The sequence below is a fragment of the Pleurodeles waltl genome, chromosome 10 (genome assembly GCF_031143425.1).
Source record: "Pleurodeles waltl isolate 20211129_DDA chromosome 10, aPleWal1.hap1.20221129, whole genome shotgun sequence".
Taxonomy (NCBI): Eukaryota; Metazoa; Chordata; class Amphibia; order Caudata; family Salamandridae; genus Pleurodeles; species Pleurodeles waltl.
Genome location: NC_090449.1, coordinates 260221829 through 260244687, shown reverse-complemented (window position 1 = coordinate 260244687; position 22859 = coordinate 260221829).

Genomic DNA, 22859 nt, shown 5'->3' with positions numbered 1-22859 from the left:
GGAGGAAAACAGCGAGCAGAGGGTCAGCCAACACCGAGGTACGAAAATAACAACTTTATTGCACATTATTTCAATTCCGCTATGTGCTCATCTCTGTGTGTATGCAAGGCCTAGATATGTGTGATGCATTTAAAAATAATGCCATGTGGCCCCCTGAAATGGCGGCTGCCTGACCTGTAATGTGGGACAAGGGGATATGAGGTAACTGCGCTGGCGTTGTACACCGTCGCGGTAGGCGGTCGAAGACCGCGGCGCAATCCTGCATTGGTTAACATTGGGCCCTATGGGTCCCAGGAGCCAATGACTATGTACGCCGGCGGTGACAGTACGTGACCCCCATTTCCTCTGTGTACACTCACTTGATACCTGATCTTCGACAGGAGAGGACCTACACTGCAAGTGCTGCTGTGACCTCAGTCTGGAAGAGACAATGGCTCATGTGTCTGGGGAAAGGGCCCCTGCCTTCACCACGGAGGAGTTGGAGAAACTAGTGGATGGGGTCCTCCCCCAGTACACGCTTCTCTACGGTCCTCCAGACAAACAGGTCAGTACACTGTGTGCATGCTGTATGGGCAATGCCTGTGTGGAGTGGTGTGGATGGAAGATGGGGGGGAGAATGAGGCGTGAATGAATTAACGGTGAGTGCATGTGCGTCATGGCAAGGGTAGGGAGGCGGGCCAATGACTGTGACGGTCCGGACGGTTATATCTTCTCCTTTTCCCCTCTACTATTCCTGTAGGTCAGCGCCCTCCAGAAGAAGGATATTTGGTGTGCCATCGCTAAGGAAGTCCGGACCCTGGGGGTCCACCACAGACGCAGCACCCACTGCCGGAAAAGATTGGAGGACATTCGCCGCTGGAGCAAGAAGACGGCAGAGGCCCAGCTGGGGATGGCCTCCCAACGTGGGAGGGGTGCCCGTCGCACCATGACCCCCCTGATGTTCTGGGCGGTGGCGTATCTGGAGTTGGATGGGCGCTTGAGGGCATCACAGCAGCCACAAGGGGGTGAGTACACTCACATTCAGCTGATTTAGCGTGCATTGGAGGTGTCTGGGTGGGGGAGGTGGGCTGTGGGTTCCCCTAGGCCAGGGCGAGTTTACTAGGCAAGGTTCCTTCGTAAGGCAGGCCATGTGGCACCCCACCCCACCAGTGTTCAGAGCCAACCACACCTAATCAGGCTCCTGTGACTTCCAGGTGTGCACCAATCGGGCATAGGCCTTGTACCCCATGTCCCTGTGATTAATTATGGAACTGTAAGTGCACGGCGAAGTGCTGAGGGCTTCTGTGTCTGTAGCGTCCGCCAACGGTAGCGGTATTGCATGCACTGAACACGTCTTTCTTCTGTCTTTCCCCCCACTTTTTGTGCTCTCCCTGATCTTGTGTGCTAAAGCATCATCAGGCGAAGGAGCAGTGGCACCGGAGCAGGAGGGAGCTGCATCCCACATGGCCCTGGAGGGCGAGACAACAGACTCAGAAGTCACCAGTGCCCCTGTCAGCCCTGCTGCCCTCAGTGAGGAGGCCATTGACCTCCTCAGATCCCTCCCTGTTGGGCAGTCTACCATTCTGAATGCCATCCAGGGTGTAGAGAGACAGTTGCAACAGAAAAATGCATACCTGGAGGGCATTAATTCTGGTCAGGCAGCCCAACAGCAAGCTTTTCAAACTCTGGCCTCAGCACTGATGGCTGGGGGATTGTCCCTGTGTCCAGCCTCCCCCCTCCAACTTCCTCCACCCAGACCCAATCCCCAGTACCTCAGCCTATCCCAAGCACACCCTCAGACCAGCATGCACACACATCAACACACAAGGGAAGCTCTGGCAAACATAAGCACCATACATCCCACAGGCACTCACACAAGCATCATACCCATGCAGACATAGCAACATTTACTGCCTCTACTGTGTCCCCCTCCTCCTCGTCTCCCTCCTCCCTCCCTGTCACGTCTCCACTCACACCTGCATGCACTACATCTTCAGCCACTACGTCCATCACCAGCACACCCATCACCACACACCGCTCATGTGCAATCACCACCCCCACTACCATTCACACATCCCCTGTGTCCTCTCCCAGTGTGTCTGTGAGCCCACCTCCCAAGGTACACAAACGCAGCCACACACCCACCCAACAACCACCCACTTCACAACTGCCTCCAGCCCATGCACCTTCACCCAAAGTCAGCAAACGTACACCTCCTACAACCACTACCTCTTCCTCCACTCCCAAACCCCCTCCATCTACCCGTCCCAGTGTGTCTAAAAAGCTTTTCCTGGCCAACCTTGACCTCTTCCCCTCACCTCCCCCACCCCTTCTGTCCCCTAGGGCACGCCTTTCAAGGTCCCAACCCAGCACCTCAGCCACCACATCAGCGGGACCAGTGGTGGCAGCAGTAACTGGCTTCTGGAGTGCGCCAGGCAGCAGGGCAGCCAGTGTGCAAAGGAGCAAGACCACGGGCAGTCCCCCACATCAGAAGCATAAGAAGTTGGCCACTGCCCGGAGGGAGAAGGGAAAAACACCTACCACCAAGCCCTCTCCCAAGACTACAGTTGGGAGTGAGAAGACAGCTGCGCCAACATCCAAGGTGGGGAAGGGGCACAGAAAGAAAGGCAACTCCCCGCAAACCTGCACGGCGGACAGGACCGCCACCAGCACCGCTGCCCAGGACACCCCCACCATCAGCACCGCTGCCCAGGACACCGCCACCAGCAGCACCGCTGCTGACACCGCCGCCACCAGCACCACTGCCCAGGACACCGCCAATAGCAGCAACGCTGCCCAGGACACCACCACCATCAGCACGCTCACTGAGCCACCCACCAGCACCGCAGGCCAATGAGCGCCGCAAGCCCCGCCGCTACTGAGGCCGCCATGAGCAGGATGAAGCACTCTGGGCACAAAGCCCCCTCCAGAACCAGTTGAGTATGGCATCCACTACCTCAGTCCTTGGCAGGATGAAGCACTCTGGGCACAAAGCCCCCTCCAGAACCAGTGGAGAATCACATCCACTACCTCAGTCCTTGGCAGGATGAAACACTCTGGGCACAAAGTCCCCTCCAGAACCAGTGGAGAATCAAATCCACTACCTCAGTCCTCAGCAGGATGAAGTACTCTGGGCACAAAGCCCCCTCCAGAACCAGTTGAGTATGGCATCCACTACCTCAGTCCTTGGCAGGATGAAGCACTCTGGGCACAAAGCCCCCTCCAGAACCAGTGGAGAATCACATCCACTACCTCAGTCTTTGGCAGGATGAAACACTCTGGGCACAAAGCCCCCTCCAGAACCAGTGGAGAATCACATCCACTACCTCAGTCCTTCGCAGGATGAAGCACTCTGGGCACAAAGCCCCCTCCAGAACCAGTGGAGTATGGCATCCACTACCTCAGTCCTTGGCAGGATGAAGCACCCTGGGCACAAAGCCCCCTCCAGAACCAGTGGAGTATGGCATCCACTACCTCAGTCCTTGGCAGGATGAAGCACTCTGGGCACAAAGCCCCCTCCAGAACCAGTGGAGAATCACATTCACTACCTCAGTCCTTGGCAGGATGAAGCACTCTGGGCACAAAGCCCCCTCCAGAACCAGTGGAGTATGGCATCCACTACCTCAGTCCTTGGCAGGATGAAGCACTCTGGGCACAAAGCCTCCTCCAGAACCAGTGGAGACTGTTGTCCACTTACGAGACTGTGGCTTTGCACTCCCCAGGATCCAGCAGTGGGCAAACCTCCCACCAGAAAGACTTGAGAGACTGTGGCTTTGCACTCCCCAGGCTCTAGCAGTGGCAAACCACACTCTGGAAAGACTTGATAGACTGTGGCTTTGCACTCCCCAGGATACAGCAGTGGGCAAACCACCCACTGGAAAGACTTGAGAGACTGTGGCTTTGCACTCCCCAGGATCCAGCAGTGGGCAAACCACCCACTGGAATGACTTGAGAGACTGTGGCTTTGCACTCCCCAGGATCCAGCAGTGGGCAAACCACATACTTGGTTTCGCCATACTGAGGTGCCTCGCCTTCCCTTCCCCCTGAGGTGCCTGTTGTATTTCTATCTGATGCCCCAGCAGTGTTCTCTCCGTTTGGATCGGTATCTTGTGTAGGCTTCGCCCATGCCTTTTGGGACCTGTGGTCCACGGACTATGTAGGTGCAGTACTTGGACTTGAAATCTTGATGTGTATATTTGTAAATAGTGTATATATATTTTTGGGTACTGTATTTGAATTGATTACAATCATTTCCTTTTGTCTTTGCATTCTTCCGGGAGGGTTGTGGGGTGTAACTGTAATGTATCAACATGTATTTGTGTGTGTGTTGTGTGTGAGGGTGGGGCTAGGGGTGTTGCGTGGTGCATGTGTGTGTCACTCTCTTTTCCCTCCCACCTCCCCTGTGTTGTAGGTGCAGTACTCACCGTGGTCTTCTCCGCCGGCGTTCGTGCTCCTGGTAGAGGAGCAGGAAGACAAAGGCAGGTAGTATATGAAGTTCTGGCTCTATGGCGTCCTGGTTCCTTGTGGGTTGTGCAGAGGTGAGCGTTTTCCTTTCCAAGTCCTGTTTCCGCCGTGTTTTTTTGTTTGCGGTGAATTCGCCCCGGAAAAGTTGGTGGATTGGCCTGATGTAATACTGTGGACGGTACATCGTCTTCCGCCTGTCTGTTGGCGGTGACTGCCATGCTGTTTGTTTGTACCGCCGTGGCGGTCAGAGTGTTAAAGTGGCTGTCTATGTTGGCGGTTTCCGCCATGGTCATGATTCCATTTTTTTTACCGCCGGCCTGTTGGCGGTCTTACCGCCACTTTAACACCGACCGCCAGGGTTGTAATGACCATCTTAGTCCTTCAGAGCTGGCCTCGGACATTTGTCCTGACCCCGGCCTTCTGCTGCCTGGAGGACCTATCAGCTGAGAGCTGTAGGCGTACCTTCTGCAATGCAAGCGTGGTGAGCTGCATTAACCCTGGAGACTCTGTAGCCCTCTAAAACGACATACCTAGTGCTGAAGGGGCCCTTCTGAGGCAGATGAGCTGTGTGGGACTGGTTGATGTGGTTCCAGTGCAGGGGTAAGAGAGCACCCGATATCGGCTTGGACATGCACTGGAGCGGCTCCTGGGCCTGAAATACTGGCCGACTTGGGCCTGCCTCGAAAATCTTAATGGATCTCGGGTGAGGAGGGAAGCTGCTGCGCACGCACAAAATGCTCTGTCTGGGCCGGGAGACAAAATTCTGTTGCTGCAATAAGGTCCTGAGCCCAATCTAAGACTGGCAGCCTGCATGGAGGGCAGGTGTCCCTAACAGCCTAGGTAGACATGGCTGTCCACGGTCTGTGCGAGCGACCCTGAAATTTACTGCTTTGCTTGGGGGACTGTGAGGTGTGTGAGAGTCACGTGATTGCTACATTGTGCAAATATTGTGAGGACTGGTGAACTGTGCCTGGGGGTGGCCACCAGTGACACTCTTTGCTTTAAGTTGCGGGCCGCCTACTGTGAAAAGCGGATACCTATGCCCCTGGCAGTGCGCCCCCAGCACCACTATTTCTCAGAGACTTCTCCCTTAGAGTTTTCCTGACCTACGATCCAGGCCGCCTCACCTGCGCGTGGTGTCTGCATTTGCTACACCCTCTTTGAGCACATGTCTCATCATGCTGCGGTGTCCTGTGGAGCTAAGACACCTGCAAGCGGGCCCTCCTGTAGTCTTCCAGCATTGTCTGTGCTACGAAATGACCAAACACGCCACAACGACATGGGGCATCTGAGCTCCACTGCACAGGGAACACCCTCACATCCATCCATGACACTTGCTGAGCAGGACAGGGTGCTGCGCTGCCTGAACCCCCTGGAGAGACCCCTGTCACTTGAGGCCATGCTGGACTCTGTTCTGGAAGCGATCAAGCGCACCAGGACCTTCCTCGAAGCTTGGATAGATAACATAGCATTAAGACAGGGATGCTGTCCTTCATAACACCTGGAAACTCACTGAGATAAAAGTGGACAATTCTAACATCATGTATTTGATGCAATAGCTGTGCAGCGTCAGCAAAACTTCTCCCTTGCTGTGAAACGTCACCTTCAGTGGTTGAATCCTCACTTCTTGCTCCTCTTCACAGCATGGCTGCGTGTGGTAGCAGATGCCATCTTGCATTTCTTTGACACTCCAGAAGCTGTATAGGAGTGGCTAGAATTGTCTGGGCTTCAAAAATCCCAGAAGGCTCCAATGGATGGTGGGGGGGCTTGTGTCTCGCCTGGGGACCACGGACATGGAACTGGCCCACAGCACTCTCTGGCTCTCTGGACTGCTCCGACATAAAGCAAATGATAATGGAGCACCATTGGGCAATACAACATACTGCTATGCTTGCTGAGGCTGGATGACAGTCCAGTCCTAAGATGAAACATCCTCATCCTCAAGCAATGTGAGTTCCACATCCACTTGGCCCTCCCAACTGGACTGAAATGCGCTAACGGAAGTAACCCCCAAAACATCGGACATCATCACATAATCCAGATTGTCTGGATTGAACCTCCCTGATGTTTAAACTGTTTTAATACCTTGTTAATAACTGTGTAATTGTCATACATCACCTTGCAGGCTCATGTGCAAGAGTTGCCTATACCTTTGGGACCACGTAAGAGCCTTATCACTGTGATGCTCAGGTAATGTTAACTACCATCAGTGTGCGCAGAAGAGCTCATGGCTGGTATATATGGCCTGTTATCAATCAGGGTTACTATGAATACAATTGAGACACCCTCTACCCTAAACTATAGACCCAAAGGTGACTACTTAACGCACCTTGTTACATAAAGTTACTCTAGTGATATTCATCATTTCTTTTTTTTCTACCACTTCATTAGACAAATTATACATGTTTACAGTTCTATATAATACACAGCCCATGGACATCCCCTCTGTTTGTGATAAATGTGGCCTTAGCCCACTCAATCCTTTGCCCGGGACACACGCAACCTCTGCTTGGCACCTCTATTATAAGCACTGTGACACACATAAAGTGATAACCTGGAACGTGTGTGGTATCCACCTCTATGCTATCTATTCCTACCTCAAACGTCAATCAATGCACATTGTGCTGATTCAAGAGTCCCACTTGATGCTCCTAGAAGCTACTAGGCTGCAACGGTGTTAGCAAGGGCAGAATTTTGCAACTGATCTCTCCTCCTATACTCGTTGAGCACTTATTTGGGTCTGACCCGGAGTCCCCTTTGTGGAGGAAGTGATAGTGACTGAACCAAAGAGATGATATGTGCTGGTTAAGGGCAGACTAGATGGCTGCCATCTGTTTCTGACCAATATCTATGCCCCAAACACTGGCCAGACACCCTTCTTGCATGTGCTGTCAGTGGTTCTATTCTGCTGGAATGGATTCCCTTTGTTCCTGGGAGGAGACTTGAACAGTGACCTGGATGTCGACCTAAACCGATCATTTCCACCTCTGCCTCGCATAGCTGCTACACCTATGGCACAAGCACTTAGGGATTGGCTACAGAACTGGCATCTCCCAGACATATGACACTCTCTAAATGCCACTGACCAGGTGTACTCCTTTTACTCAGTGCCCCACCTCCTTCATGTTAGAATAGACAGGCTGGTTAGCAAATTAGACCTTATCCCAATTGTCACATGCATCGAATACTTGGGACAAACCCCTCAGATTACAATCCTCAATATCTAGTGATCATACAGGATGCTGGGGGGTCCTCATATTCCCAGTTGGCACTTGCAACCTGCAGAACTAGAAGATCCATCATTTCAATCCTCTGATGACTCAGCCATAGATGACTATTTTGACTTTAATGCTGACACAGTAGAAACATGATCCACAGAAAGGGATGCAATTAAAGTGACACTATACAGTCATTGTTGAGGCCTCAGTTGGAACCAGCTTCACTGCCTGGACAGGGATATATCTTGCATCGAAAACAGAGTCCTACATCTCAAAACTGAGGCAGTATGAGACCTGCACAGCAAACTCCTGCTAAAAGCGACACAGTGTGAACACTTGACCCTCCTAAAAGAGTTATGATGCCTTTATTTTGCTGCCCGCTCTGATAAAACACACACAGCAACTGATAAAGTTGGCACCCTCCTTGCCTGGATGATACAACAAGAGCAGCAAACCGAACAATCATACTATTATGATCTGCTGCGGACACTCTGCTATACACACCACATGAGGTACAAGGAGAACTGGTCTGACACTATTCCATATTATACCAATCAGCTACTGTCACTACCCCAGAGGATATCAACTCCTTTTTAACCATGTTGCAATTGCTTGCATCAGATGGGAGCAGAGAATGGAATTAGACTACCCATTCTATTTCCCTCTACTGGGATGACTTGCTCATCTGTATCTGTGATATTTCTTTGGTGGCTACCAAGCTGGCCAACACCCTCAATAAATACGCTGACCTCTCTGGTTTGAAGGTCAATTGGACCAAATCCTGTCTTTTCCTGCTGAACCCTGGTACACAGAACCAACACCTCACCCTGGCTTGGATCCCCCTTGCCTGGAAACCCACCCAGAATTCACTACCTCGGTGTCATGATATACCAGCCACACATAAATTTATTTGATGGCAACATCATGTGAACTGTCACTTCGCTGTTGGTGCAAATTACCTTCTTGAAGACGCTACCCTTGATGATGGCGGGCTGCAAACCACTGCTCAAAACGGTTGCACTTCTTGGGCTCCCATATTACTTTGCAAATCTCCCGGTATACATTTCCCCATCATTCTCCTGGATTTTTTAGCACAGTGTAAAAGATTTTATATGGAACGCTTCCTGCTGCTGAGTAGCGCTATCCAAACTTTATCAACCAACCGACCAGGGCAGGATAACGGTGCCCAATTTTGAGCACTATTACTTAGCATCTCAACTACAATGGGTATTGCATTGCCTTGCCACCCTGCAACTATCAAACACTGCCACAACACTAGCTGCTTGAAAGTTCACAGGCATCCTACATTTGTTCCACCCCGGCACTAAAACACCAGTGCCAAAGCCCACACTTTTACAAGTGGCATTCCGCGGCTATCCTCTCCCTTTATATAACGGAAGGAAATCTTACTTAAGCACCTGCTCTCAAGGGGAAAGCATTGCACTTCCAGATCCAAACTGAATCACTGGCACACAGCAGGGTCTGCACATGGTGGGAGAACTCAATGGGACGGAGTTCTCCTCACATATGAGGCCTTGATGGAAGAGGGGGGTCTTCCATCTGGGCAATTTGTATTGTACAATTCACTTATTGGAGCACTGGGACAGGAATGGAGCATTCTGGTGCAGGTACCCCATACAATACCTCCATGTGATGGGCCGAGGCAGACATATCATTCATCAGCTGACAGACTCACTGAGCATATACACTGCGCCATCACTGGCACCTCTCTGCGCCTACTGGGAATGCGATCTCAATCGCTCATGTAAAGATAAAGAATCGGTCCACCATGATGGAGAGCCCCGTCCATATTCCCCAGAACACCTGGTCCTGCATGATCCGGTTATACATTGTGCAGAGGGCCTACCTTACCCCTGCCAAAATAAATAGATATCTTCACCACACAGGATTCTACTTGCCCCCACTGACGACTAGTAGCCACACATCTCCTTCACATGCTATGGTCCTGCTGCCGCTTACATCATTTCTGGCAGGAAATGAATAACTATCTGTCCCTCTGCATCCGCAGGTATATTAATCACATGGGAGTCATGCATCCTGGGCCTATACTGCAGAAGCAAATAATTTAGGGTCACTTCCAGATTCATAGATCTTGGTCTCCTATTGGCCAAGAGGCTCATCACCCATATATGGAAATCATCTGATCCTTAGTCTCTCGTGGCCTGGATGCAGTCGCCGTCAGGCTGGGCACAGTCAGAAGGTTTTGCTCTGTATAGAGAGGACAACCTGGGGCTCCGCAAATATCCCATAGCAAGTAACTGGACAATATAGTAACCGACCTACATGCTGCAATTCATAAAACCCCTAACACATAGTATATATCTACATCTGGTGACAATACTTTGGGAGAGCGGGGGCTACCCAGACTGGTGCATCCTGCTAAGCTTTTGACCATGGAAGCACACACTCATCTCCAATATTAAACTAATTAATGTGGAATATTAGGACATCCTCAAGAGATTGTCCTCGCACCTAATTATGATGTGTTTGTTGGCTTATGGGGGGAATTCAAGGTCCGGGCAGGGTATCTCAAAAATGTAGTGCATTCATTCTGTTCTTATCATTATTTCTGTTTACTGATATAACAATCCATTACTTTTGTTATTGGGCAACATGGCGTCATGCAGTCTTCATATATAGAGTGCTGCCTACTGATTATTTCCAAGCATTCAATCACAAGTCGTAACAAAATTAGACAAATGTGTTTCAAGTGCTGTACTGCTAAGCTGTAATGCGGATGTGTGATGTCATGTAACTTGAAAGATATAAAAAGTGCATACAAAAAACAAAAGCAATAAACAGATTTAAACAAAAAAATACAGTAGCAAACAAATAAGACCAGGGGCCAGGGTAGAATCACCCTGACCCCATAGCTCTGGTGCTGGGGTCCTAGAGGGACCCTCATAGGGCTAAAAAACACTTAAAAAAATTGGAGTGATATTTCAACGATGTCATAAATTTGGAGGAAAAAAAAAACAAGCGGGGGCTGCCACGTGGGCCAGGTCGTAGAAGCATTGACATTTTGAGCCCCCAAGACCACCACCTTCCCGGGGCTAAACTCTTCATGTGTGCGGGCGGCCCAACCCTCCCACAGCCCTGGGGACCACCACCTCCATGGGGCTTAAAACAAAAATAATGCAGGGGGCCACCTCCTCGGGGCTAGATTACATTAGAAAGGGGCTTCGTGGCCCCCCTCGTGGAGCCAATAATGGCCCTGGGGACCGCCACTCCCCAGGGCCAGATCCTGCAATGTCCCGGGGTGCCACCCCTGGGACATTCCTGTTTGCTCTCACTTGGCGGGAGCTTTGACAGCTCCCACCAAGTCAGAGTAAACACTTCACTTTCTGCAAGTGAGAGTTGTCAAACAGCTCTCACTTGCAGAAAGAGAAGTTTTCATCTGTTACACAAATATGTGTGCAGGGAAACAGATAAAAACATTGCTCCCACAAGCAGGAAGCTGCTATTGTGTCCTGTGGAAGCAATGCCAACTCCCACAGGACAGGGAGCCTGCTAGGACTATGGGGGCCTTGAGGCTCCCCCGTGGTCCTGTCACTCTCTCTCTCATCCATCCCATAATATCTAATTCTAAGTACATAATTCATCGAAGCCGAAATTGCTCTTCCTCACTCAATCTCTCACTTTCTCCCTCTCTCTCTCAAGGTTGAGTGGTTATAGGAGGTTGGTACCAGGCTGCAACCCTGTCCCTGTGGCCAAATGCCACAGTGCACGGTCAAAGGCTGTGCGGGGCGGTGGTCAGATTAACGTATAGTAATGAAAATGAATATATGTTAAAATACATAAGTTACAGGGACGTTAAAGTTAGTCTCACATTCGGCCGTGCGTGTCAGTGATTGGCCTCAGGGACTGGCTGCAGACAGCCCCTATAACCAGGCCGTGAGCAGTGGGGGTTGGTTTCAGGGTCTGGACTGCGGCCAGATGCTAAAGCCAACCACCCAACCCCACACTGCGCACGGGCTTTGGCTGCACATGGTGGGATATGGCTGCGGCCTGTCTCTCTGGGTGTGAGAACAGGTGTGACAGGTTGCATCTGGGTGTAAGAGTGGCTGTGAGAGTATCTTTCTGATGGGAGTGTCACAGTCCTAGTGGGTCTGTGAGTGGGTGCATCAGTGTCTCTGTGAGTGTGTGTGTCAGGGTTTCGGTGGGTCTTTGAGTGTCTGAGTGGGTCTGTAAGTGACAGAGAGAGAGAGAGAGAAAGAGAGCGAGAGGGAGAGAGTTTTTAGGCTTTGATGAATGAGATACTTAGAATGAGATATTTCTGGACAAATTGAAAGTAAAAATGTAATTGTCAATTGAAAAGAGTGAGGTCACTTTTAAGAATGAACCTTAAACTTTTGAAGTTTAAAATAAATTAAAGAAGAAAAACAACCACTGGCACATCTGGAGTAGAACCCTCAACTTTCAGTGTGAGGGTCTCTAACCTTAACCTTTAGGCCATAGGTGACTCTAATGTGATGCTTCCAGGCATACCCATGACAGTCAACCCATGCATGTGATTGAAAAGAAACGTGAATGTTCCATCACTAGGAAGGTTTAACAGTCAAAACAATAGTAAATAAACAAACACACTGCCAAACAATACTAGGGTTTGAACATTCAGCCTACTGAGTGACTGCACAAGACCTTGACCATTAGGCCAGAAGTGACTATGTTCTCCTCTGCATCCAAACGTAACTATAAGATTCATACCAAACATCTTGCTAGTCTGAATTTGTGAAGTGATTGCATGGAGAGACCATTGCAATGACAATCTCTCTCTTTCCCTATGGGATGGAAGAGAGAGAGAGAGAGAGTGGGGGAGTCTCCAGACCCCCTGCAGTCCTAGCCTGCTCCCCATCATCCTGTGGGAGGCAGCATTGCTCCTACAAGCAGGGAGCTGCTTTAAATAGCAGCTCCTCACTTCAGGGAGCAATATCTTCATTTGCGTGCAGGGAAACAGATGAAAACTCCACTTTCCACCTGTGTTTGCTTTTGCTTGGTGGGAGCTGTCAACTCCAGAGCTAAGGGGTGAGAGTGATTCTATGCTGGCCCCTTGTCTTTTTTTTCAACTTTTTCCCTGGGACTCGGCTGAAGCCGAGTCCACAAATGGCTGCCAAAACTTTCTGGTTGAAGTGTTGGCAGTCAAAAAGATCCCTGCATTTTCCTGCACAAGCTCATCATTATTTGCGAAGTAGTAGCAGCCAGAGATATACAAATTTGGATTTCCTTTCATTTCTCAAAAACTACTGAAAGGATTTGCACAAATTGTCACGGTTTTGAGTGGGTTGAGCGGGGTGTCCCTGGTTGGTACACCCCTTGAGGTCACCGAATATCCTAAAGAGGTAGTGTACTGGGGCAGAAGAGCAGCTAAAGGCATACACGGGAAAGGATAGAGATGGACAGGCACAGCAAACAGGAAAGTAAAAACAGAGCAACCCTTGTAGGAACAAACAGGAAATGGATTACTAATGGACAAACACACTGGGGTTGTACACAGGGTAGGGCGCAGAACCTCCCACAGTGACAGGGAATGTCAATGCCTCTGTCCAGTTTTCTCTTGCAGATAGTCACCCTGCCAGCCCCATAGAAAGGAGGTAGCAGAAGTGATTCTGTCTCTGGACCCTAGAGCACAAACAAGGATAGTACTTACATACACAAGACACACTCTTGTGGGTCCAGCTGGAAACACAGTGGCGATTCCTGGGAAAACAGCAATAGCACACTATCACTGTTAGGCATGAAAGACAACATGTAACACTAGACAAGGATGGGGGCTGGAATTGCCTCCTGGAAACCAGGAGCCAACCCCAGTACAAAGGAGGACACTTATACACTGGTGAAGACAGATAGAACCAGACACAAATATCCGAGAGGAAACGGAAACAGAAGGAACAAACTAAGAGACAGAGGCAGGAACTGGGAACAGGCTCAGGCTGAAGCAAAGGGAGGACTAGGACTGGAAAACAGGGCACAAACTTCTGGCTGGAACAAACAGAGACAGGAATGGGAAACAGAGAGCAGGCTCTTGCTGGATCAAGCAAGGGCAGGACTGGAATACAGGGAGTTGGATTTAGCAGAAAACAGGACTGGGAAACAGAGAGCAGGTTCAGGCTGAAACAAGGCAGGAGCAGGACAGAGAAACAGAGAGCAGGCTCCGGAAGAAACAAACAGGTACAAGGCTAAGAGACAGGGAGCAGACTCTGGCTAGAACAATCAGGAGCAGGGCAGAGAAACAGGAAACAGGTTCAAGCTGGAACAGAACAGGAACAAGACTGGATCACCATCCGATAAGGGGTCTGTAACACAAAGGAATCGAGCTCCAATGCACGACTAGGATCTTGAGGAAATGGCTGCTTATAAGCAGTTCCAAGCTGCAGAAAACCCTAGGTGAAATCACATGACTGGGCTGCACAAGAGAGGTCTCAAGTGTTTGTAGTTTCAGACACTCGCAAGTCCTGGAGGAGAGTATCCGGTGAAAAGGAGCAACTGGACTTATCCCATAGAAAACAATGGGAAACAGAATCCAGGCTTTCCTGACTACCAGGCTGTGCATTATGGGATTAGCAGTCCCAGGAAGCAAATGTAATACTACGAAAGCATACCATGGCGAAAAGAGAAACAAACGGGAGTCAGCAAGGGACTCTAGATAAGTGTTCAAGGTGATCCCCAGCCTTCAGACAGTCCCCTTACAGCGCCCCCTAGAAATGGGACGACAAAGTCATAACACAAATATCCAAATGCGTAATCTGCATACTGAAAGCCAGATTTTTGCTAAATTTGGTGTAATTCCGTCCAGTGGTACGAGTTGCAGTCGTGTTCAAAGCTCGAATAGGAATTTATGTGGGAAACATTAATTTTTTACTCCCCCCTTTTTCTCGGCCCCCACTTGACAGATCAGCCCGAAACTTTCTGTGTGTAACAAGAATCACAGGGGCACTTTTTTTTAGAAAGTTTTGTGAAGCTTCTTCAAACTGTGCCGAAGATATAGGCAAGTCAGAAAATGCTTTTTCTATGGAAACAAGGTCCTAACTATAAAGACCTACTGGTGAACATCAGCAGGTACTATAGATAAATATCTATATTACCTACTGGCAGTCGCCAGTTAGTAGTTATAGTTTTGCCTATTTTCCTTTGAAAAAGCATTTTTGAACTTGGCTATATCTTGGGTGCCGTTTGATGAATCCCTGGGGAGCTGGGTGTCCCTGGGGCCTGAGGAGGGCTCTGTGGCCCCCCTAAATATATATATCTATATATTTAGATATGTATATTTAATGTTACCCCTTAATGCTCCTTTATGCTTCTTTAAGCTTTCTGCTTTCAAGGGGTTGGCCGCAGAGCCATGTTGCAGGCCCGATCCTGTGGCCAACCCCCACCAAGCAATGCCAAAGGCCATGTGTGGTGCAGGGTTTGGGTGGTTATAGGGGATTGGCTGCAGCAGCCAACCCTCACCACACACAGCCAAACACCATGCAGCAGCCACCCCCACCGTGCACAGCAGAAGGCCATGCGTGGCACGTGGTAGGGCAGTTGTAGGGGATTTGCTGTAAGTGGTGGTTGGTTTAACATAGAGTAATTAAAAATACTTTATGTTAAGAAAAACATAAAAATTCACTGAAAAAAAAACAAATGATACAGGGATGGTATACTTAGGAAATAGAATAAAAAAAACATAGAAATTGACCTTAAAAATCTAATGTTACAGGGACATTATAGTTAGGCTCACATTTTAAATGTATAAAACCACAGAAATTCAGCTGTTATTGTTATAGTTATTTCAAATAAATATAACTTGTGCTCTAAGGTAACTGTTAGAAATGGGGTCTTTGGTTGGCAGTCAGGTTATGCCCTGTCCAAGCAAGGACCCTCACTCTAGTCAGGGTAAAGGAGAATCACCCTCAGTTAACCCCTGCTCACCCCCTTGGTAGCTTGGCACAAGCAGGCAGGGTTAACTTCAGAGTCTAGGTGTTAAGTATGTGTACCAACACACAGTAAATGACAGAACAAAGGTTTAGAAAAATAAAAAATATTTATCTGAACAAAGCAAGACCAAAACGACAAAAATCCACCATACACAAGTCAAGTTGTGAATTAAAAAGCAGGAAAGAGCCTTAAATCCTTGAAAAAACAGTAAAAACACTGTTAGCATTGAAAGGTACCTGGGTAGCGTCAAAATAACGCACACGGGCGAGTGTGCGTCGGAAAATGCTAGTTATGTGTCAATTTCTCACCTGCAAGCGAGACCGTGCATTGTTTCTCCTCCTCCGGTTGCGTCAGCATGCGTTGTTTCTTCTCTCCACAGGAGAGCGATGCTTTGTTTTCCTGCACGCAGCAATGTTGCATCAAAAATCCGGCCGCACGGTATAAGAAAAACCACGCTGTGTGGGTTGCAACGTTATCAGCCTCCGTCAGCGAGTGTTGCACGTTGTTTCTCCAGCTGTGTGTGTCGATCTTCCAGCCGCGATGCAGGTCGGAGCATTGATTTCAGCTGCGAAGCCGGCGGCGGGTGGTTTCTCAGCTGCGTCTCAGAGGGTGCATCGAAATTTTCCCTGTACTCCGGTCTGTGTGTGGATTTTCAGTCTTGGTCTGCCAGCTTCACCTTCCAAGGCCCCAGGAACTGGATAGGGCACCCCTTGGCAGAGTAGGAGTCTCAGCAGAGAGTCCAGGTGCTGGCAGGGGAAGTCTTTGATGGCCCTGAGACTTCAACAACAGGAGGCAAGCTCAGGAAAAGCCCTTGAAGACTTCTCCTCAAGCAGGAATGCACAACAAAGTCCAGTCTTCGTCCCCTTGCACAGGCAGAAGCAGCAACTACTGGACAGCTCCTCAAAGCACAGTCACAGGCAGGGCAGCACTTCTCCTCAGCTCTTCAGCTCTTCTCCAGGTAGAAATTCCTCTTGATTTCCAGAAGCTATCTAATTGTTCAGGGGTTTGGGTGCCCTTCTTATAGCCAGTTCTGCCTTTGAAGTAGGCCTACTCCAAAGGAAAGACTCTCTTGTTTGTGAAATCCTGCTTGCCCAGGCAAGGCCCCAGACTCACACCAGGGGGTTGGAGACTGCATTGTGTGAGGGCAGGCACAGCCCTTTCAGGTGTAAGTGACCACTCCTCACCTCCCTCCTAGTACAGACGGTTCATCAAGATATGCAGGCTACACCCCAGATACCTTTGTGTCACTTTCTAGAGAGAGGTGCAAACAGCCCAGCTGTCAAACTAACCCAGACAGGGAATCCACAAACAGGCAGAGTCACAGAATGGTTTAAGCAAGAAAATGCCTACTTTCTAAAAGTGGCATTTTCAAACACACAATCTCAAAACCAACTTCATTAAAAGATGCATTTTTAAATTGTGAGTTCAGAGATCCCAAACTCCACATGTCCATCTGATCCCAAAGGAATCTACACTTGAATCATATTTAAAGGTAGCCCACATGTTAACCTATGAAAGAGATAGGCCTTGCAACAGTGAAAAGTGAATTTGGCAGTATTTCACTGTCAGGACATATAAAACACATGAGTATATGTCCTACCTTAAGCATACACTGCACCCTGCCCATGGGGCTACCTAGGTCCTACCATAGGGGTGTCTTATATTTGAGAAAAGGGAAGGTTTAGGCCTGGAAAGTGGGTGCACTTGCCTAGTCGAATTGGCAGTTTAAAACTGCACACACAGACACTGCAGGGGCAAGTCTGAGCCATATTTACGGGGCTACCAATGTGGGTGGCACAACCAGTGCTGCAGGCCCACTAGTAGCATTTGATTTACAGGCCCTGGGCACCTCTAGTGCATTGCACTAGGGACTTACCAGTGAATCAAATATGCCAATCATGGAAATCCAATTACACATACATTTTACATAGGAGCACTTGCACTTTAGCACTGGAGAGCTGTGTTAAAATGCCCAGAGTACCACAAACTGCAAAAAACAGAGTCCAGCACACACCATCAACCTGGGAAACATAGGTAAAAAGTTAGGGGAGACCACGCCAAGGATGCCAAGTCTAACAGGAACTCTAACTTGCACCCATGCCATGCACTGGTAATTAGCCCACATAATGCGGCACTCAAGACATTTTTGATAACATCATTGATAATATGACTGTAATATTGGCAGTAAATTTATTGAGAAAAAACTGTGCATGGTGGGGGCGTGAGTTATAATTACGCTAGGGACCAACTTATTGTTACTTGAAATAACTCTAAATATAACAGCTGAATTTCTATGATTTTGTATTTTTAAAATGGGAGCCTAACTATAACATCCCTGTAACATTTGGTATTTTAAGTGACTAGATAGATGGATTACTTAGCTTCCCATTCTAGAACCCTATAGACCTAGCAGCCTGCAACTACAACATAATTAAAATAAAAAACATATTTCAAAATTTACATATTCAAAATTCAATTCAATTAATAATTTACAAAGGCTAATAGCTAATTAAATATTAATTACTTAACTTCTCAACATATACTGCTACCAACTTAGTAGTTCACACCTAAACTATAAGTAAAATAAATAACTATTACATAAATAACAGAATTAAAAAACAATTAATATTAAGTAACAACTAATAAGTAATTGTTTATTAATTATCACTTAATTACTTTCCCACTCTATACAATACAAACCTAACTTCCCACAAATAACATACAAAAACAAATCAGTATTCCGCAACTTACATGATAAATATCACTCATATAACTAAATAAAATATATTAAATAATTCATCATAAATTATTACCTAATTAATTTCCCACCTTATCCCTGTACAAACCCAACAGCTCACTACGACACTATAAATAGCTATTAAAAATAAAATAAAAAATTCTAACTCACTTAAAATCACATGCTATATTTTTTTAAATTAATTACATTTCTATAAGCAATAGTAACATAAAATGAATATGTCAACTAACACATACTAAAATAATTAAACAACTACTTTTTTGACAAGTACAGTACTGAAAATGATATTAAAAACATTGATGTGAATTAAACAATATCACTAACCTCAAAATATATTTTTGCAAAAGATATTTTTACATCACCATATTTAAATATAACAATATTTTATTTCCAATATTTCTGCCTCCCAATATTTGCAACTCAACATGTTGTCCAAACACCCTATGTGCAGATTAGTACCCTGTAATGCTATAATCTGTAATTCTGCATTCAATGCACTTTGAGGTATTTGAAAGACATGCCTAGTAAAATATTAATAATCAATAACGTATATTCTGATTCATGGTTACTCTCAAATAATGTGATCTCAGGGTACTGTTGATGTTTACAACCCTCTAAAGCATTATCAGAAATAAATAAAACATTTCATTATTTATATACTACCTCACTATTTCTATATTTCGCTTTCTTCATAATATAGCTTTTGGTGTGCAAATGTGTTTTTCCTAGTATGTACAAAAGCTATAGTTTGCGAAGCTAGCCACCAACTGTACTCTCACTGCGGTTGTTAACTGACAAGGTAATATGAAATATATTATCTATATTGAGTTTTGGAAGGGAACATGACATGCACAATCTAAAGCATCGAGTCGGTCAGGATGTCCCTCTCCTCCATCACCATAGTAGTAGATAGCATATTACACTCTTAATGTAAGGTTTACACCAAAGTATTCAAGTGTATTTTTTTATTTTTATTTTTATAAATTTTTTCCTAAAAGTCAGAATGCAATACGGAACAATCATGTTGATGATGCGCAATGATTATTAGGAAAGTGGTTTCCCCTTGTAAAGAAACTGTAGCCTGTATTCTGTGTGACAGTATACAGTGTTTTTATCATGTCACTATTCCAATGTTGTAAATTTGTGGTAATAATCTGGTACTCGATCTGTGGACTGTAGTGATAAATGGTAGAATGTAGGCTTATTGGCACCGGGCTATATGTTTACATTTGTTTTCTTCACCGTGACTTAAATGTGTGTGTGTGTGTGTGTGTGTTGCTGGGGGGGGGGCTGTTTGATGGAGAGAGTGTGTGTGATGTATAATACTGTGATGTGTTATACAGATCAATGGACTAGTCAATATCTTCAATTTACAGGTAAATCTGCCAAAACATTCACCTCCTAATTGGTCAATATTAATTTAGCTCCAAACGTCATGGATGTATCTCTTCTCATCAGTTGTAATGGTGGTTGTTGCAGGAAGACACGGAGGTATTCTGAAAATTTAGAACAATGATGAATTATCTGCTCTGGATTGCTTTAATTGTTGTCAGAAAGCCACACCTGCTCATCCTGTGACATCTATTGGTGGTTGTTGCAGGAAGACACGGAGGTATTCTGAAAATTTAGAACAATGATGAATTATCTGCTCTGGATTGCTTTAATTGTTGTTAGAAAGCCACACCTGCTCATCCTGTGAAATCTGTTGGCTGAAACATCAAAAGTGTGAATGTGGTCTGGCTGTTGGACAGAAGCAAGTCTCCTATCGCACAGAGAAGCTTCAGCCCTCTAAATAATCATTTTGAATAATTTGAACGTTTTGTTTTTCAGAAGAAAATCTTTCACAAACATACCAAAACCGAAATCTCCCACTAAGGCACCTACACCTGGGATTCAATGAACACTTACTTTTTTTAAAAGCAGCAGCACATTATCTCTTACAAGATATGTATACAAAAATTGTAATCAGCAGTTTTCTAGACAATTGGTAGAAGAGATGTACTTTTTACATTCTTAAAAAAGTATTATTTTAACTGTATACAGATTTCTGTATATTTCCATTTTATATGGAAGTTCAGCAAGTTTTCTTTGTGGGAAGTTACCTTTCAACGAGTATAAGTCACTTAAAATATTAAGTATATTATTAATACAATGTCTTACAAGACATAAACTATATATCCAGCAAACCTGACTGCTGAAATAGGAGGGAAATGCACCCTAAAATATGAAGGGAGAATAACATATATAAGAAACTCGTACCCATAATGTTTGACCCTTTGGCAAGCACTAATGCTTGAATGCCTCACAAGCATGCTCCTTCATATCAATGGAAATATTACCAGAACCATCATCATTAATACCAAGTGGTCTGATTATAAAGTGTGTCTGCAGATCCATTCTGTCACAAACTTCATTGGCAAGTACCATCACTGTGAATAACACAAGCATTGGCAAAGCCAATAGTTTTCACCTTCTGAATACCAATGCAGAACTACTAGTTTTGCCGTTGTTTTTTGGTCGATATTGTTCTGCATCAGCAGTAAAAGTAGTATATTGTGCATGTGTGCACTTGTAATTATGAACTTGGGAGGTGTAAGAGAGAGCATCCAGGAACAAGCAGTTGGGCATTTCTGAGAGAATGAAGCTCACAAGTAAGAAAGCAAGGAAAGTCGTACTCCTATTGAGTGGTGGTGTCTCAACATGGAGCAGAATGATGACATCACATGAAGCACCCAAGAGCAAGTCATGATGTCACATTAATGAACTAGCAGCAGTGATGTCATAGGAAGGAACTGACAGACATGATGTTACATGGTCGATGTTAGAAATTGGGTCTTTAGTTGGCAGAGGTATGCATTTTGTCCAATTAGGGAACACCATTCTTGTCAGGGTAAGTCAGTTACACTCCCTAAACTAACCTGTGCTCACCCTCTGATAGCTTGACACAGAGGAATCAGGCTTAATTTTAGAGGCAAATACCCTCAATGGCATTATCAGACAAAAAGAAAAAGTTTCATTTTTTATCCTCTAGCTATTTCTCTTTCTTCATAGTATAGTTTGTGGTGGGCGATTTATGGGTTGTATGGTACAAGTCCAAGCTATTGTTGTTAAAGGAAGTTTAAGTTTTATATCATAACGATAGCTCCATTTTATTGTGGCCATTAACCGACTAAGTAATGTGTTATTTATTACCTGCAATGAGTGCTTAACGGACCATCACTCACGAAAGTCAAAGTCTCCAGAGGGTCATGATGCCCCTCCCATCCCTCACCTATAGTAATAAATAGCATATCACACTACGCATATATGTGTCATGCCATGGTATGTGCCAGTGAATTTGTTTTTTTTAAACATATTTACCCATAAACGCATTGCAGTAAGGTAAAAGAGAGCTGTCTGCCTGCGTAAAGTAATTCGTGGAGCCAGTGAGGCAGTAAACTGTGTTTTATTCAAGTCAGTTCTTCAGTTTTGCTGCAGTTTGTTTGACCTTTGTAACTTGGCCTCTGCAATGTAGTAATGAATGTGGAAATGTGCTTCTATTAGTACTGCTGGAAGTAATGAGTGTGTGTTTGTGTGTGGATGTGTGTGTGTGTGTGTGTGTGAGAGAGAGAGAGAGAAAGAGGGAGATATTCTAGTCTATACAATGCATTATATTTACTGATAAATATTCACATATTTCGGCTTATCTTCCAAGAATTCACCTCCTATGCGTTAAGTATGTGTTTTGATCCAGACGTCGTGCACTTATCTCCTCTCATCAGTTGTAAATGGCACGGTGGATGTTGTAGGACGACACTGAGGCCTTCTTCAAAAGTAGAACAATGATTAATGGCCCTGCTCCGAGTGCGTTAAATGGTGTTACAAAGCAGGCACTTGCTCCCTCTCGGATCTATGGAGGAAACGTTAAAAGTGTGGGTGTTGCCTGGCTGTTGGACAGAAGCAACTCTCCACCAGTTCAGAGAAGCTTCAGTCCTCGAAACAATCATTTTGGACATGGTCTATTCCGCTTTTTACAGTATCTAAAAACAAACAAGTTAGGTGCTGACATCTTTCTGTACATTTGCTTATTAAATGAAAGTTCTAAAAGATTTCCTTGTGGGAAGCTACTTACTGAATAGCACAAATCGTCCAAATTATAAAGTATATTATAAAATCAGCGTATTAAGTAAAACACGTTACATCTAGCAAATTAACAAATACACGGAGGAAATAATAAAGAAATGCACCCTAAAACCCGAAACGTGCAGAACAGCTGTTAGAAACTCGTACACTCATTGGGGCTTATTTACAGGACCCTTGCGCCGTAGGAGTCTCACTTTTTTATTTGGGGAAAAAAGGCACGGGGGGGCAGGGGGCTTGTAAATAAGCCCCACTGCTTGGCCCTATTGATTGCGCTGCTGCTTGAATGCCACACAATCATGCTCCTATCTTGCAGCTCCAAGGAAATGTAACCGGAAACATCATGATTGACACTAAATGGTCTGATTTCAAAGGGAGTCTGC